Here is a 10,511-nt window from a genome sequence, read left to right as displayed (position 1 = left end):
AATAAAGCATATAATTAAAAAAAAGAAAGAAAAGCAGACATTGAGTCAATTTTTAGAGTTTCTGAAGCCATATACCTTCACCGGTAAGCGTCATCTTTCTCTGGCAGAGTGGCCGGTGGGTTTGAACTGCTAACATGTTAGTTAGCAATCCAATGCTGATCCAACGGAGCTACTGGGGCTCCTTCACAAGTTCAGAACCTTAGTTCTTATAGTACTCTGTCATGATCTGGTTTCACTTCTATCACCATTTCATTTCATCACTTCATCTTCTCGTATTTTTTCTCTGTTGGATTTTTGCCAGTGGTTTATCAATGTTATTACTGATTTCGAAGAATACCTGTATCCAGGCTCTACTGTGGACATGTCAGGAGAGAGGAATCCCTAGAGAAGGACACCATTCTTGGTAAAGAAGCAGGGCTGTGAAAAAGAGGAACACAAGATGAGTGGACACCGTGGCTTCAATTGTGGGCTCAAACATAAGAACAATTGTGCGGGTGGCACAGGACCGGGCAGTGTTATAAGTCGAGTTACTATGAGTCGGAACCTACTTGACAGCACCCAACAACAGCAGGTTGGTTTCACATGTGTTAATCTCAGGTGGTCGTCTACCACAGACAGTTCTCCGTGAGAAGAATTCCCTTTATTATTTCGTGTTAGCTTGCTCTGGTTTCATAAATTTCCTGATGTGTCCTCTTATAGCCTGTTTGCTTCCACACTTTCTGTTGAAATAAAAGCTCCATCTTATTATCATTGCTAGATGGTTTCTAATAGTTTTCTGAGTGCACTCAGGATTCTTTCGTAGTCTGGTTTACGGATGTTTGATTACAGCATGTCCTGGTTATTTTCTTTCGGGGTCTATCCTGCTTGTAGTTTGCGGAGCTTCTTAAGTGCATATTTTTGTAGCTTTCATGGTATTTTGAAAGTTCTCTTCCAACAAATCTCAAATTTACTCTTTGTTTTTATTTCTGTTTGTTCTGAAATTCTGATCACAAGTTCACTAGTCTTCTTGATGGCATCTCACATAAGTCTTCAACTGTCTTCATTTCTTTTTTCTTGTTTTGTGTGTGATTGTTCCTCTCACAGACTAGTATTGAGAGAGTTGCGTTCAATCTCACTGTCTGCCTTCTATGGATTCAGGTCTATGTTCTTTCAATATGTCACCTATTTCTTAAATCTTAGCATTATTTTTCTGAAATTCTATTGTCTACATGTATATGGTTTCTGATTTTTCAGTTTCATTTTGTTCGTTCATAGGGTGTTTTTATGAATTCTTCTAGAGCAGTGGTTCTCAACCTTCCTAATGCCGTAACCCTTTAATACAGTTCCTCATGTTGTGGTGACACCCAATCATAAAATTATTTTCATTGCTACTTCATAACTATAATTTCACTACTGTTATGAAAGGGACAACCTCTGTGAAAGGTCATTCAACCCCCAAAGGGGTCACGGCCCACAGGTTGAGAACTGCTGATCTAAAAAGTTGTGTCTGTGTTCCTTTACTTGGCTTATGTTTTCTGAGTTCATTCTCTAAATTCATTGAAAGTAACCAAAAGTCTTTATTTTGTGTTCTCCTCTGGTAACTCCAATGGAATTTCTCCCACAGGAAGGTTTATAGCCCTACATTTCAGACTATTGTTTGAACCACTTTGTCTTGTTTCTTGCTGAATACTGAGGTTGTCTGCTATCTAGGAGACCTTGTGGTGTTATTATTTTTGCTTAATTGATGGATTATGTTGATGTGTTTTGATCAGCTTGCTTTTAATTTCTTATAATATAGCAAGTAGTACTACTCTGCTTGCCTGCTTCGCAACACACAGGTGCTCACTGTCTGTCTCCCAGTGGTGTGATAGAAAATGGTGGTATATACAGTATTTTATTTGTAATTATTTCATGCATGCTAGCCATCCTCTATCTTTGATCAAGTGGTGGAGGAGGCTCAAATGGCTCTTACCCAGAGAGTGAGACTGTGGGAGGAGTGAGTTTCTGTCTCCTACCAACTGGGATTGAAGAAAACGGGAGAAAAGCAAAAGGGAAACAAAAGAAAACAACAGCAGCAAAAATACAGAAAATAATATAGGATTCATTAAAAAATAATTTTTGAAGAAAACCAAAGGGGAAAAAACACCCAAAACCACAAAATAAATAAACAAATCAAACCAGAGAAGAAAACAAAAAGGAAAAATATAATACAAAAATAAGAAGTAGGATTGGGGAAAGAAAAAAACAGAAAAAATCAAATAGTAAAGGCCAATGCAAGTAAAAGAAAAGGGAACAGAAAATAAATAAATAAAAAAGGAACGGAAATAAGAAAGGAGAAAACTAGGGGTGGTGAGGGGACAGGTCACCTGGGTGGTACCCTGCCTGCCCAGGAGGAAGTGGGAGCAGGGTATCCAGTACTTAGCCTCACACAGTGCTGGCCAAGGTAACAATGAGGACAGGGCACTTCGTCCTGGGAAGCTCTCGAAAAAGGTGACTGGGGCAGTGCACCAGAATGCACTGTGCCTTCTACACTCCCAAAAAGATGGAGAGGGTGAGCTTCCCGGGTCGGTGTGCCCCTGGCACCAAATACATGAGGGTGCGGTCCAACCTTAGGCAGATTCGTAGCACCATAGGAGCTCTATGGAGATGGGAGGTGGGAGGAGAGTGGGGGCTACAAGGTGGAAGGGTGGATTGGGTGGGCAGGTTCTCTTCACACTCATACCTATGAGAAGCCTGTGGGGAATAAAGGGAAAATTGCAACTTTTTGGTCACCAGCTACCAGATCCGGCACTGATGAAATCTTGGGCCAGGGGAACCAATTAACAAAGGGAGACCCTGATCAGAAGGTGCTTACAGAATTTCAGAATTGCCACACTGGCATCCTGGTGGCATAGAGAGTTGGGGATTGGGCTGCTAACCACCAGGTCAGGAGTTCCATACCACCAGCTGCTCTACTCCTATAATGATGTGCAGACTGGGAAACCGATAGAGGCAGTTCTACGTGGTCCTATGCAGAAGCCATGAGTCAGAATCAACCCAGTGGCAGTGAGTTTTGGTTTGTTTGTGATCAGTTCACAGCTCAACCTTCGGTTTGTCTCTATATTTGCTGTCTTCTCAGTTTCTTCTTCTAATCAATGTTTGATCCATTTCTTTATCTTTCTTTTGAAGTTTAGGTTTCAAGGATTATCATTTGAAAATCTTTCATATGATTTGTCATGCCTTTGTTATAGAGGGTCTCAGTAGCTTCTCTGCTCAGTCTGCCATTTTGCCAGGCTGCCTTTTTGTAGGACAGCTTCAGCTTTACTATTTTGCTTAACTTCTGACACATGGCAGGGACATTATAAATATGTTTAAAGAAGTGTGTGGATCCCATTTAGTGAAAATTGTAAAAAACAAAAACATTGTATTAAAATGTGATTGAAGCTACTTGAAATCAAGATCTTTAAGACCTTTAGTAAATAGAGGTTAGGCCCCTGGAATGTAGAGAAAGATGAGTTGGTCAATAAATGCAGTGCAGAAAGGCCCAAAGGCAAAACTCTTCTCCAACTGACTTTTTCACCCACCCACCAGCACCTTGGCTTGAAGTTCATAAACGTGAACAGCTGTGGATGTGGAGTTAATAAATGGAAACACATGAGAGACATTGCTATATAAATAGGAAATGTACCAATTATTTATTATTATTATTATTATTATTATGAGGAGAACTCTAATGGTAAACTATTAGAAATGGTATTTGATAATCTCTTAAAGACTGATTAGAAACATTCCCATTTGAGACATTACAGAGAACACAAAGAAGTCCCGGAAGGGGAAAAATGCTCCCATTCTTTTGAATGGTTATGAAGTAGCAACGAAAATAATTTTCTGTTTGGGGAATCATCACAACTTGAAGAACTGCATTAAAGGCGTGCAGCATTAAGAAGGTTGAGAACCACTGCTTTAGAAGGTAAAATACCAGTTAAAATGGAAATTACTTGTTCTTATGCTACAGACAGGCAAATGGGGCTCAGGCCTATCAAGGACATTGGTTAAAGTTGCAAAGCTATTAAGAATAAACTGCATATAAAGTATTTTATTTTTTTACTCAGAAAATTCATAGTAAGTACCAATATTCTTGTAGAAATCAGAGTATGGATAAAGCACTGTGACTACACTTTAGAAATTTCATATTATGGTCCCTAAGTATTTGCTAATGAGTGGGTAATATATGTAACACATAGTAATCTCCAAATTATTTTTCACTGATCTACATTACTTACTTGTTACATCCTAAATACCTCGCTGCCATGAAGTCCGTTCTGGCTAATCGTGAACCTGTGAGACAAGGCAGACTGCCTGCTGTGAATTTTCCAGACTACAACACTTTATGGGCATAAAGAGCCTCTTATTCAGTGGTTCTCAATCTGTGGGTCATGACCCCTTTGGGGGACGAATGACCCTTTCTCAGAGGTCACCTAAGACCATCGGAAAACACATATTTCCAATGGTCTTAGGAACTGAGACACTGCTCCTCTATCAGCCTCCAGGCAGCTCTGCATACATGCAGATCCACCCACCTATGAGTATGCGACCTCATCACGCTAACTCCATTACATACACCCCATACAAATACAGGTGTATGTGACAGGGTTGGTGACGTAATGTACTTATGCGGACCTGTCACAGGTGGATAGGGCAGCTGCTGTGTTGAAAGCAGCTATTCTGTCAAAAGCAGCTATGGTGTTGAAAGCAGCAGTATTGGAGGTAAAATGACATTTCATGAATTATAATTACTGGGTAAATGTAAAACCATGTACTGTAAAATCATCAACTAATGCAAAATATATATATATATATCTGTACCACGGGAACTTAAGCTGGATGCCGATGGGTCTTTTTATATTCAGTTGTGGTTTAGTGTGACTACTGCCCCTTGTGATAGTAACAGATATGTAAAAAACAACACAGAGAATGGTGAATCATAGGAAACTTTAATGAACTGTATTGACTGAACTATGCCATGTTACATCTTTTGTATTATTAAAGTGATTGCTATATATTTTCATTAGCAAACCATTCCATGACAATAGAACAGAAATGTGAAGAACAGAAAAATATAGTAAGAATTTTTTACAGTATGGTTTTACCTCAATAATTACAGCAGGAATCGAGAAACTGCAATGTGTTATTTGTTGTGAAGTTCTATCAGCCAAATCTATGAAGCCGAACAAACCTAAACGCCATTTGGATAGCAAGCATGTGAGCTTTTCCAGCAAGGACACCAACTATTTTAGAAGCAAAGCTGATGGCCTCAAGAAAGCCAGACTTGACCCTGGTGGCAAGTACCTCGAATAAACTGTAGCAGCTGTTGAAGCTTCATATTTGGTGGCTCTCAGAATCACCAGAGCTCTGAAACCTCACACCATTGCTGAGGATTTACTGTGCCAGTGGCCAAAGACATTGTTCGAGTTCTGATCAGAATGGAATTTGTTAAGAAATTGAGTGCAATTTCCTTATCTAACGACACTGTCCGCAGAATAGATGACATGTCTGCTGATATTCTTGATCAGGTAATCCAGGAAATTAAATCTGCTCCACTTTCAATATTTAGCATCCAGCCTGATGAATCTATAGATGTTGCAAACTGTTCACAGTTTCTGGCTTACTTGAGGCATGTTGATGATGATGACTTTAAAGATAAGTTTCTTTTTTACAAACCTCTTGAAATGACAACTACTGCACGTGATATATTTGACACAGCTGGTTCATTTCTGAAAGAGCGTAAGATCTCCGAGGTAAAAATTTGTGGTGTTTGCAAAGATGGTGCTCCAGCTAGGCTAGGAGGTCGATCAAGATTTCAATGTTTGGTATTGAACGAGTCACCAAAAGTCATCGGAACTCACTATATGACTCATCAGCAAATATTAGCAACAAAGACGCTGCCACAAGAGTCACAAGAAGTAATGAAAAGCGTAATAAGTTCTGTCCGTTTTGTAAAGGCAAGCACTTTAAACACTCGACTGTTTTCGCACGTGTGCAACGAGTTGGATGTGCCAAATCATGCTCTGCTATTTCACACTGAAATGAGACGGTTATCAAGAGGAAAAGTTTTAAAACGTATTTTTGAGCTTCATGATGAACTCAAAATGCTTTTTAATCAGAAGCAAGACCGCAGTTCAAAGCACTTTTCAGCGATAAAAGTGAACCGCAGAAAATAGCTTAAATGATTGCCATCTTTGCCATCTTGAATGAGTTAAATTGATCACTGTCAGGACCAAATGCAACGTGCCTCAATTTGTCTGAAAAGATCTGATCATTCCAAATGAAACTTCAGCTTTTGCAAAAAAAAAAAAATTGGATGAAAATAAAATTTACACGTTGCCTACCTTATCTGCTATCTTTGAGGAACACGACATTGAACTAGACAAAAGGGTTATGATAATTTCTGTGAAAGAACACTTGCACATGCTTGTAGACAAAATCTCCTTGTACTTTCCAAAGCTACCCAACACCCCATATGTACTTGCCAGAGGCCCATTCACTGTCAAAGTTGAAGATGTTCCTGAGCCAGCACAAGAGGAGTTCATTGAACTTATTAACAGCGATGCAGCGAGAACTGATTTCTCTACAATGCCAGTTACAAAATTCTGGATCAAGTGTTTGTGTCATATCCTGCTCTGTCTGAGACTATGTTGCACCTTCTGCTTCCGTTTCCAACAACATATCTTTATGGCACAGGGGTTTCCAGCTTGTTGGCTATCGAGTCTAAATACAAAAGTAGACTTGTGGAAGATGCTCTTCCATAACATTGCCTGAGGATTTCTGATCTGGTGAGAAAAAAGCTATCTCAACCTTCTAACTGACGTTGACTTTTTTACACATCACAAAATGTAGCAATGTAGTTTCTGTTGTTATATCAAGACTGTTACCCATGCTACACCATGCTCCAAGGCAAAATTTCATTTACTTGTCATTAGAAATAAATGTTTCACAATATATAATTACATATTGTTTTTGTGATTAATCACCATGCTTTAATTATGTTCAATTTGTAACAATGAAAATACATCCTGCATATCAGATATTTACAGTATGATTCATAACAGCAGCAAAATTACAGTTATGGAGTAGCAATGAAAATAAATTTATGCTTAGGGGTGACCACAACTTGAGGAACTGTATTAAAGGGTCGCAGCATTAGGAAGGTTGAGAACCACTGCTCTTATTTCTCCTACATAGCAGCTGACAGTTTTTAACTGCTGACCTTGTGCTTAGTAACCCAATATATAACCACTACACCACTAGGGGTCCTTATCTATATAATCAGAACGTCTTTACTTTCCCCTCTTCTGCCTAGAAAGGCTCATGGGCTACTTCAATATTCTAGTTTCATATCAACAAAAAGATTCGATGCGCAGTGACTCATATTGTCACTGTAGAATTTTCATGCGTTAGCCACCGAAGAGTGAATTTGTTAAGGTCAAATTAGAAAACGTCTTTTTCTTGTTCTTTAAACAATTTTTGAATTAGATCTTCAGATCAGAAATCAAATTTTGTTAACTTACAAAGTTATACAGGATCAAGGAACTCAGTTTTTAAGAGACAAAATTGAAAAGGGAATAAATCTTAATCCTCTGAACATTCTCCAGAGGTTATTAATATTTTCCAAAGCAAGTTCAAACCATGGTTTCAAATGTCTTTGAGGAAATTTGTTTAAAAAGCAGGAAAGTGGGAGTGGACTTAGTTCTATTTTTATTTCTCCCTGGAAATTCTCCAGCATGTTCACACAAAGAAGTGCTGAGAAGAATGGTGCAACTAATTAATTTCTTTCTTTTTATATATTTATTTTCATCTGAAGGCTGTAGGATTTGATTTCTTGGGAAAATTTGAAACACGCCAGGACCTAAGAGTGGAGCGAACCTCAGTTTTCAGATATATACAAGAGGGTGGGTGTAAAAGTGCTAATCTATGGAGCGGCATCTGGACTTGTTGTCCGTCTGAATTCTGACACCTGGAGTGGTGAGGATGGAAGGATGCCACCTGAAACTTGACACTTGAAATGGGTTTGCTTGTAAATTGAGGAATAGAACTCATCTTTCAATTCAGCATGTTGAAATCTACTTCTTAAAGCCCTGCTGTTGATAAAAATGATCTCATTTGTTCATAAGTAAGGAAGCAGTTGGGAACACACATTGAACATAAGATCTTGGTTCTAGGATTTCCTAAATATGTCACCGAGTGAAGTTATCTAGCCTCTTCAAACCTCAGCTTCTTCCTCAGTAAAATGGTCGGAGCAGTCATATACTTCAATTATTGTCCTGAAAATTGAATGAATGAATAAATTCTCATTAATTAATACCAGAGAGCCTAGCATAAAATGAGTGTTCAAAATTATTACTGTTGTTTTTCTGGTTTTCTTCTTATGACTACCATTCTGAAGAATTCATGTTGTTCTCACGCTATGGTTTTATTTCTCCTGAGACTAATACCACGTAAGTTTTAGTCTTAGTTCCCAAAAAAGTTGAATGGTGAGATTCATGACATTGATTGCTTGAAATCAAAGAAATTTTCTATTAATTTAAAAACAAATAAAAAAAACCTGTAAAACAAGAAGAACCGAGTAGCGAAAGGAAGGTTTTCTTGCTTTGGTCCATTCAAAGTTGTATTTTTTTTTTATGCTTAAAACTCAGGGGACAAAATAGTAAATCTTCCCTGTTACTGTTACACTGAGATCTGACTTGTCAGAGTCACATTGTGAAACGAAGACTCCTTGTTGGTACATGCTGTTGACTCAACTTCAACTCATGATAATCCCATGGGACAAAGTACAGCTGAAACATATCGTTTTCTAGGCTGCAGTCCTCATGAGAGAGGAGGTTTCCTACTCTCACGAAGAGCTGCATCCTGGGAACCCCGCAGGAGCAGTAATACCTGTCCTGTTGGGTTCTATGAGTTAGCATTCACCCCATGCCAATGAGCTCTGTGTTTTGGGTTGAGTCTTTCTGAGATCAGATGACCACGTTTTTCTGGGTAGTGGTTGAGTAGGTTTGAAGGTCACCAGGGTTCCCATTAAGTCTCCTCAATGTCCCATTAAGTCTTCCCAAGGTCAACTGACTTTTTTTTTTTAATCCTGACCTTTATGTCTGCGTTTCTACTACTTTGCAATGGAGTTTTATTATTAAGGATATTAAAACATGTATACTTGTAATATTTTCCCTACCAAGTTAAAAACCACACAAATGACTCCAAACCAAATTCACTGCTATGAGTCACTGCTGACTCATATGAATCCTGTGGGTTTCCAAGACTGTTTGCTGGGAGCAGAAAGCCCAGTCTTCCTACTGCCAAGCTGTTGGGGGTTTCACTGCCGACCAGGCAGATCACAGGCAAATGTGTAACCACTGCACCACCAACGTTGTTGCTACACACAGAGAAAGGTCATTATTGCTGCAGGGGGAGCAAAGGGCATGCTACCTGGCTTTATATTCTATACATTGAGCACCAGATGTAGATCTTAAATCACATTAACTTAAATGGAAGGGGGAAAAAAGTTCATTTCAGGTGTTTTAACTAAGCAAAATGCCTAAAATCAGGTGTACAAATAAACATCTTTTTCTCCTTATTTTTGTAAATATGAGGTGGTTGTTGTTTTTTAATAACAAATCTGCCTTAGAGAAAGTAAAGCCAGAACGCTCTTGAGTAGAGAGGATGGTGACACTGTGTGTCCTATACGCTGGACATGTTATCAAGAGGGACCAGTTTCTTAAAAAGATATCAGAGCTTAAAATGTAGAACACCCACTTTACAGAAGGCTATGGTTGGCAGTGGAAGCCCAAAATCGATTTGCAGCCTCCACACAAAGATTAAATGTCTGGTGAATCCTTTCTGCACACAGTTGAGAGATGTGAATAACCTTGTGCAACGTTTATTTGGGAAGATATAGTTAGGTTAAAATTTAATATCTTATCATTAGATCTCCATTTTTACCCCTTAAGTTGTGCCCCCCTTTTTTTTTTAAGTGAAGAGGAATGAACACATGGACTAAGCCTCCAGTGGATCCCCCTGACAATAGACAAGGACGTAAATAACCTTGCTAACCTGCAGAGCGCATTGAAAGAGGATGATTGCAGATGCAGTTAGCATCAAATTCAATACCATTTGATCTCCCTTCTGATCTAGTCTAAATGTGCACTCATTTTCAGCTTATTTTCAATTGAGGTTTTTCTCTATTCTCATTTGTGGTTGTTGTTGGTTTTGTTGTCATTGTTGTTGTTTTGCATGTTTTTCATATATGAATCCAAGATAGGTAAAGCTGTAGAGAGAGTCACTGGATTAACAGTTTGTTAGAGATATGGCAGGAGGGTAGTGGGGGTGGTGAGCTAATGAGTACAAGAAAGAAGAAAATGTTCTAAAATTGATTGTGGTGACAATTGTACAACTATTTTTTAATATGATTGAACTACTGCATTGTATGCTATGTTAATTATATGCCAGAAGCAATTAGGAAACACACAAGCAAATTAACATAAAGCTTGGTAATGTAGAAGGTG

The sequence above is a fragment of the Echinops telfairi genome, unplaced genomic scaffold (genome assembly GCF_000313985.2).
Source record: "Echinops telfairi isolate 266 unplaced genomic scaffold, ASM31398v2 ScPeMD7_4;HRSCAF=17, whole genome shotgun sequence".
Lineage (NCBI taxonomy): Eukaryota > Metazoa > Chordata > Mammalia > Afrosoricida > Tenrecidae > Echinops > Echinops telfairi.
This window is presented reverse-complemented; position numbering follows the sequence as displayed.